The 7,270-nt window shown below is 45.0% G+C and overlaps 1 protein-coding gene across 1 annotated transcript in view; it reads left to right on the top strand.

The window, feature by feature from the left end:
- The first annotated feature begins 6,685 nt into the window (after positions 1 to 6,685).
- The window catches only part of MSANTD2 (Myb/SANT-like DNA-binding domain containing 2), a 4,436-nt gene continuing 3,851 nt past the window's right edge, over positions 6,686 to 7,270 (top strand). The window contains exon 1 of the mRNA XM_010081443.1: positions 6,686 to 6,721. The gene's annotated coding sequence lies outside the window, so the exon portion shown is untranslated. The remainder of the gene's footprint in view (positions 6,722 to 7,270) is intronic.

The raw sequence follows: 7,270 nt of genomic DNA, 5'->3' as shown, positions 1-7,270 counted from the left end.
GGGGGGCACCCCGTCCCCGGGGCTCAGCATCCCAGCTCCCCACAGCACCCCGTTGCCATCTCCCGGCCCCAGGTGCCACGTCCTGTGGGTTCAGTCCTCGCCCCCACCGCATTTTTGGGACCCAGGTGCTGCGTCCTTCAGGTTCAGCCACTTGGTGACACGAGGGTGACAAGAGGGACGTGGTGTCCCCACTGTTAGTGTCCCCTTGCGTGGACATCCCCCGACAGCATCCTTTCCCCTGTTTTTTGGGGTGCCACATCCACTGCGTTGTGTTCTCCAGTGTCTTCTGCCTGCAGAGGGTGGCACCAGCCGCTCCCTGAAGTCCCCACGGGGAAAAAGGGGCTCCCAGTTGCTCCAGTAACGAGGGGGGGTTGGCTTCTGGTTGTCCTTGTGCGCTCATGGCTCCATCCTTCACTTTGGAGTCGCTTTACGGGGTCCAACATCTGCTCCGAGCTCAGAGCATTACTGCGGTCTCAGAAACCTCTTTAATAATTGAGCCGTGTTCAAGAACCCGGCGGGCTGCGTTTCCTCGGGTGGCAGGTTTTTGAAGAGGGGATTTTTCCAGTTCCTTTTTTCCCCTGGGGAAAAGGGAAAGGCTGGGTTTGGTGTCCGGCTTGGAAACATCCCGTTTTTACAAAGATACTTGGAGTGAGCGTGGATGGGGTGGGAATCGCTGCGGGGTTTCGGTTTCTAAACCGGAATGAAGCTCGGAAGGGCGAATTAAGCACTCCGAGCTCCCTCCGGCTTTTATTTTCCTTTTTCATGATCCATTGAACTGCCCGTGCAGCTGCTTAAAATGCTGTTTGATTAAAAAAAAGAAATCTTGTTATCGGTAGGGATCGGTGAGGCTGGTTCTTTCTCCGTTCCTTTTCTCATCCATTAAATACCGCTTGGCCAGGCTGGGATTCTCCAGTGGGGCGGATTTTGGTTTGTAAAATATGCAAAATAAACGATCCTGCGGTATCGAGGATGCCCGGGAGTAAGGGAGAGACTCTTCCTTCAGTTCCTGTTAATTAGAACACCGAAAATAGGGGGTCAAAACAAAGCAACCCCCTTCCTCTCGCTGTTTTAATTTCCTCCTATCATCCCGTTGTCTCCACGTATTTTCCGCTGGGTGATTTATTTCCCTAAATATTGAGAGGAACGTTGGCACGCCGCGAAACCTCTTTGAGTCCTTTGTTTTCTTGGTGCTTAAATCGCTTCTTCCCCAAAATTTTGGGCTTTGCGTGATGGAGAAATTATTTCGGGCGGTTCGGCTTCGTCCACAAGACTCTGATGATTTCAGATTTTGACGGGATTTTGTTCAGCGGCCGTAGGAGACCCGTTGCCCCGATTTTAGCAGCAGGCTCTGCACCATTAACACCTCGGAGGATGCTAAGCAGGTTTCTGGGGAGAAATCTCGCTATTAAAGCAGTGCTGAACTAGTTTTTTGGGTTCAGATGATGCTTTTGGCGGGAGCTGGTGGCACATTGTGGTGAAATTTTGGTGAAAATCCCATCCCAGCGTTTTGTGAGCTTCTCACAGAGGAAGACTTCACCCCTTTCACCTCAAGAAGTGCTGCTCGAACCCACAAAATGCCAAAGCTCGAAAGAAACAACCCGTCGCATACGTATCGAACAGCTTCGAGGGAATAAAAGAGCCCGAGGCGGATATTTATCACCTTGAAAGGGCTCCAAAAGCGGATTTTAACACCTCTGGTGGATGATTCTGGATCAAGACGTGATACCTCGGGGTGGAATCTTCAAAAAAAATCCGGCTGGAAGGGAATTGTCGGCTCTCTGCCCTGTGCCTGTCCTCGGGGTGAAGAAAAGCCTCTCGATGTCTGTCGTATCCGGCACCTGACGCCCCTTGTGCTGTTCCCTGAGCTTTTGGGTCTCCTGCATACCCCCCGTGAGGCTCTGCTTCGCTGGAGGTGCGAAAATGGGGCTTTTTCCAAACCTTGGGGCTCGCAGGAGGTTCTTAACCACAATTTCTGGGAAATGAGTGCTCGGTGAAAGCTGGGTTTTATCGCCAGAGCCAAGAGTTGACCTTTTTATGGGGATTATTGAGCTAAATCCCTAAAATCCCAATTAGATAGATCTTAAAATCCCAATTTTTGTAGGATTCTGTGCCGAAAGCAGAGCCGAGGAGATCGTGATGAAGCTCACTCTTCCATTTATTATCCGTAATGTTCCGTATTTCCATGATTTCACAGAATAATTCGACTTAATGCCCATCAAGGGACAGGAGTGGGATGATTTGCTGATGTTTTATAAATCATAAAATTATCAGAATCAACTTATTTTATAAATATATTTTAGATAAGAACTCGATCTTGGCTTTCTTGCCAAAGAAAGATCTTTGACTCTGCCAAATCTCAAAGATTGAGTTAGAAAAGAGCCGGAAAGGAAAAAGTCGGCTCCAAAGAAGATTTTTCCAATTGTATCGCCTCAATGAAATCTCTCCTAATTCAAACAGGATGCGAAGTAAGGTCCCGCTTCGGATTTTTGTCCATTTTTTTAACATCTGCATGTGCTTTTCTGCACATAAGCGGCGCCGGGAACGAGACCGCTCTTGGGTTTGAGCCGCTCTGCAAGCGTCTGTTTCAAATTTAGGGATTCACACAGAACTGTTCCAGCAGTTTCTCCTCATTTATTCCTTCGGAAAGAGAGCTGGGATCCGACTTCGTGGCTCTGGGGTTGTCGTTTTGGCCAGAGAGCAGGAGGTTTGCTCTTAATTTGAGCGTTTTGAACCCTAGAGAACGAGCCGTTGCTTTGTGCCGTGAAGTTGCCGTGTGGAGGCCAAAATTACCATTACGTTGAGGGTCATTTTCAGGCAGTAAGATCTTGTTTTATTTTAAAGGAGTGCTCTTAAAATAATATTATCTTTTTTTTTTTAAACATTGGATCTTTTAAAGCATTTTTTTATATCGGTGAAAGAATTTCTGCTTCTGTTGCACGCATCTTTCTTCGTCGAAGGTGGAATTGAAGGCTCGCTCTCCTGATGGCGTTTTGTGAAGCTGCGACAATTTTTTCATGCTGAAAATTCGCCGCCTGCGGTCACAGCTAATGAGCTTGTCTCAAGCAAAGAGAAATCCCTCCTTAAAAGTTGCCGTTCGGCAGTGGCAGACTGTTAAAATTAATTTTGGGGGCTTTTTTTTTTTTAACAGGTCATTTCTTCAGCTCCCGCCGAAATCCCCCGTCTGCTTTTATTTTGCGCTGAAATTTTTTTTGCTTCTCCCCAGAATCGGTGCTAAATTTTTTGTTCCCAGAGGAGCAGCTCCGACCTGTAACTCCCATCCGCAGGGATTCACAATTCCCGCTGCCCTGGTGTTGCATTTTCTGTCCGTACCGACCTCCCTCTCGCCCCGGGTGGGTGACTGGAGGGTTTTTCTGGTTTGTGGCTGGCCGCGAAGTGTGTGATTTATTTTTCAAAGGGAAAAGAAATACCTTGAGGATGCTGGTTAAACACTCAGCGAGAGCGTAGGCACAAAGGGGAGAAGGAAATGCCGCAAACCCACATGAAACGGGAAGGGCTGAAAAGCCGACACCGTTGGGGTTCTCTTGCTGTGAGCGATATGCAAAGCGATGACGACGAGGGGCTCGTTTGGAGCGGGGCTGTGGTTTTAGCGGCTTTGCGCTGTCAACAATCTCTCTTCAAACCTCACGTGACTTTTTTTTTTTTTTTTTTTTAAGGAAGGAAAACCAAAAAGGTCTGGTTTGACCTCCTGCGCGGTACGGGAGGTGGGATTTCACCCAAAATGTCCTCGTTGGGTCCAATAACGTGGAGCAGAGCGGCTGTTTGTTAATTTCAAGATCTCAAATGATGACACATCGCTGCATTTTGGTAGCAACCAGCCAGCCGTCCACCTGTAAGCCATGTTCCCCCTCACCACCCTTCTCCCCTCGGGACATTCCCGTCGCTTTCCTCGTTCCGTGCCAGAGCCAAATCCTTCAGGAATTCCCTGTGTGTTTGGGCACATCAGGATGTGATTGAGGGTTTGGGTTTTGGTGCAAAATGTCATTTATTTTGTCCGCCAACGTGTTCCCAAGCGCTGTGGGGCTGGAGCCTTTGCAGACGGGTCCCCGGCAGCTCCTGCAAAATTTTAAGCTGGATTTTGCACGAGGTTGCTGGTGTTTTGCAGAGGAGCGTGTGACTCGGTGACCAAGTTGTCGGCTCCCATTCTGTGGCGGTGTCGGGCTCTCTCTCAAGTTTAAGCTGCACGCTCTTTTCCTTTTTTCCTGGATAAACCGCAGAAATAGGGTGAGTTTTGTATTCTCCTGCCTCGCGCACATCTTTTAACCTAAAAATTCATGAGATTGCAGGTTGAGCAGAGCTATCAGGCTGCTGCAGACAATTCTTTTTCCTTCTGCTCTCTCCAGCCGACTCGGGAATGAAGATTTCAAGACTTTTTCCCTGTGCCCTACAACCCCTCCAGCCTTCAAAAACCATTTTTTTTTCTCCCTGTATAATTTCGTCTCACATCGCTTGCGAGCATCCTGGGCATGCCGAGCGAGGAATCTATTTGATATTGCCGTTCTTAATTCAGGATTTGAAGCCAAGAGCTCCTCTCTCCCATTAAGTAAAAGCATTTTCAGAGCCGAAGGCTGCGTTAAGCGGTGCTCTGTGCCGTCGGGACCCCTCCTGGGCCAGCTGTTATCGTTTAATCGACTTAAATAAATTAATTTGGACGTGCCTGGAGGCTCTGTGGAGCCTGTAACATCTCTCTGAGTAAGAGCCCGTCTCGGATCAGGGATCTGGAGTTTTGTGTTGGACAATTTCCGGGCTCGTAAGGTAGAAACGGTCAGAAAAAATTCACCTTGAGCTTTTCGAATCTCTCCTCCTTCAGCTTTTAAAAATTCTAAATTAAGTGAGGATAATCTGTTTTCGTATTGCAGGACAATAAGCCAAAAAACCTCTGTCTTTTCCAGTCTTTGCAGTTGCTGGGGAAGTTTTCAGGTCTGTTTTTTAGTTCCTTGTCCTAAATTGACCGGTTTCTTGTCCTTCTGTATCAACATATCTGTGTGCACTTTAGGAGCCGCGGAGCAGGAGTTGAGCTGGACACCAGGAGGAATAGAGGAGGTGCGTAAGAAAATAAAAAAAAACCAAACCCAAACTCAATCACAGGCCTCCTGGTCACCAAATTTTCCACGATTTCCCTCAAATTTTAGATTATTGCCAAAAGCGGAGATAATAGGTGGTCCAGGTCCAGAAACATCCAGGTAGTAACCTCAAAAATTTGCAAGAGTAACGAGCAACGAGAGTATCGCTCGTTAATTTTTACCCATTTTTGCGTTTTTCCCTTTAATCCTTGTCCTAGACTCCGTTGACTTGCTGCTCAATTAATTTCAGGATATTTATATATAATTATTATTTATTACAAATTATTTTTGCAGCCTGAATGAAATAGTTAATTACTACGAGGCTACAACCGGGTACTGAGATACTCAATCACTCCATTGGTAGGGAGAGACGCTCGAAAATCGAGCGAGTGGCGAGCGTGGCCAAGAATTTGGAAATTTTGGGGGTTTAATTGTGCTGGAGCCAGTTCGTTTAGCTTAAAGGCTTTTAATAAAATCAGCTCAAGGCACTAAATCTGTGAGTAACTCCAGTGGATAAACCAGGACAGGTGTAAGGACTGAGGTTTGGAAAATATCTTTCCAAAAAAAAAATCTGATTTGGGAGGATTTTAGAAATAGTTTGGGAGTGAAATTAGGGTTTGCCTGTGAGATTTGAGCTGAAAGGAGAGAAATTGGGGTGAAAACGGTGAATTTTAACAACCAGATTCATCTGTTTCCCCAGCTTTAGGGAAACTAATTTACCTGCAGAGAATATCGACAGGTTCCGTGTTGACGTAGCCGCTTATTTCCTACCACAGCCACAAATTTAAAATTTTCCGGTGTCCATCCAGAGCGGATCTCCCCATTTTTCCCAAAAGGTAGCGAAGGCAAAATCAGGAAGGATTCCACCTTAATAACTCCGGTTCTTATTCCTACCTCTGTGTTTATATGTCTTTTTTTTTAATTTTATTTTGTGGAGGAGCATTAGGTAGGTTGGAGCTTTCTGTAGACATAAAGATTCCTTTTTTTGGGGAAAAAAAAATATATATTTTTGCAATAATGTCTGTTTCAAATTCCTCCTCTAGCCAGCAAAAGGTAGTGGGACTAATTCTTCCCAAATTAATTCCTCTTTTAAACTCCAGAAGTGGATTTGCCATTCGGGCTAGAACCTGAGCGATCGAATAAATTTAATATGAAAAAAAGATTTAGAAATAATAATTTTTAGAAATTTTTATAAATTTAGAAATAAAAATTTTTTAGAAATAAATAAATTTAAAAAAAAAAAACTTGAGGCACATCATTACCTTTTGAAAGGAGAGAATTAAAATGACATTGTGGGATGCACAGAAAGATTCTTTTTTATTATTTAATTTTTACCCTGGTTTTTCTCTGGATTCAGAGGGAAACGCGGATGGAAATCGTAGGGTTATCCAGCAGCTGCGGGATGCTCGAGGATCCTGCTTTTGGGGAATTAAAAAAAAAAAAAGGAAAGCAGGGTTTTGCATCTGTCTTTTCAGCCTCAGCGCTGATTTTTTTTTTTAAAGATTTTTTTAGAGCTGCCGTCGGATTGTTTCTTTACTTGATGTGGAAGTGTGGGAATTGGGAGCGTTATTGATTTGCCCTCTTTTAAATTTCAGCAGCTTCACAAGAGACAGAGTGAGTTAGTAAGGAAAGCAAAATGTGTAAGTAATATATATTTTCCTAGCTGAATAGCTTAGGCATATACTTTTTTTTATATGTCTTCTTAAGAGTAAGGAAGGTCGGACCGTCTTTGCTTTGGGGAACTCTTCTATCTCTTTTTTTTTTCCTTCTATTTCCTCCCCGCTTCACCTTCTCCAAGCTGTGGGCACAAAACCAGCTCTGCTTCCTCGTCCTCATCATAGGTGTGCGTTTTCTTGGCTGGTTGATATCTTCTGACTGGGGGTCTCTTGGTTTGTTTTTTTTTTTTAATTTTTTATTTTTAGATTTGTTTTTATTTGAGATTTGTTTCCCCCCCCCCCATGTTAGGGGAAAAAGACTAAATGAACCCAAATTAAATCTGGATGAACCTAACGCTGCTACGCAACTCATGTTGTAGACATTTAATGCTAAATCACTGCAGCGGGAACATCGGATACAGCCGTAAATTAATTTGGGAGCATTCCGTAACGCGGGGCAAACGCTGACGAGCAGAAATAAAATTCTAAAAAAACCAAACCTTAAACTCTGCCTAGCAGCTGCCTAAATGTCTG

Source organism: Pterocles gutturalis, unplaced genomic scaffold (assembly GCF_000699245.1).
Source record: "Pterocles gutturalis isolate BGI_N339 unplaced genomic scaffold, ASM69924v1 scaffold27129, whole genome shotgun sequence".
In the NCBI taxonomy this organism is placed as follows: Eukaryota; Metazoa; Chordata; class Aves; order Pterocliformes; family Pteroclidae; genus Pterocles; species Pterocles gutturalis.
This window is presented reverse-complemented; position numbering and strand designations above follow the sequence as displayed.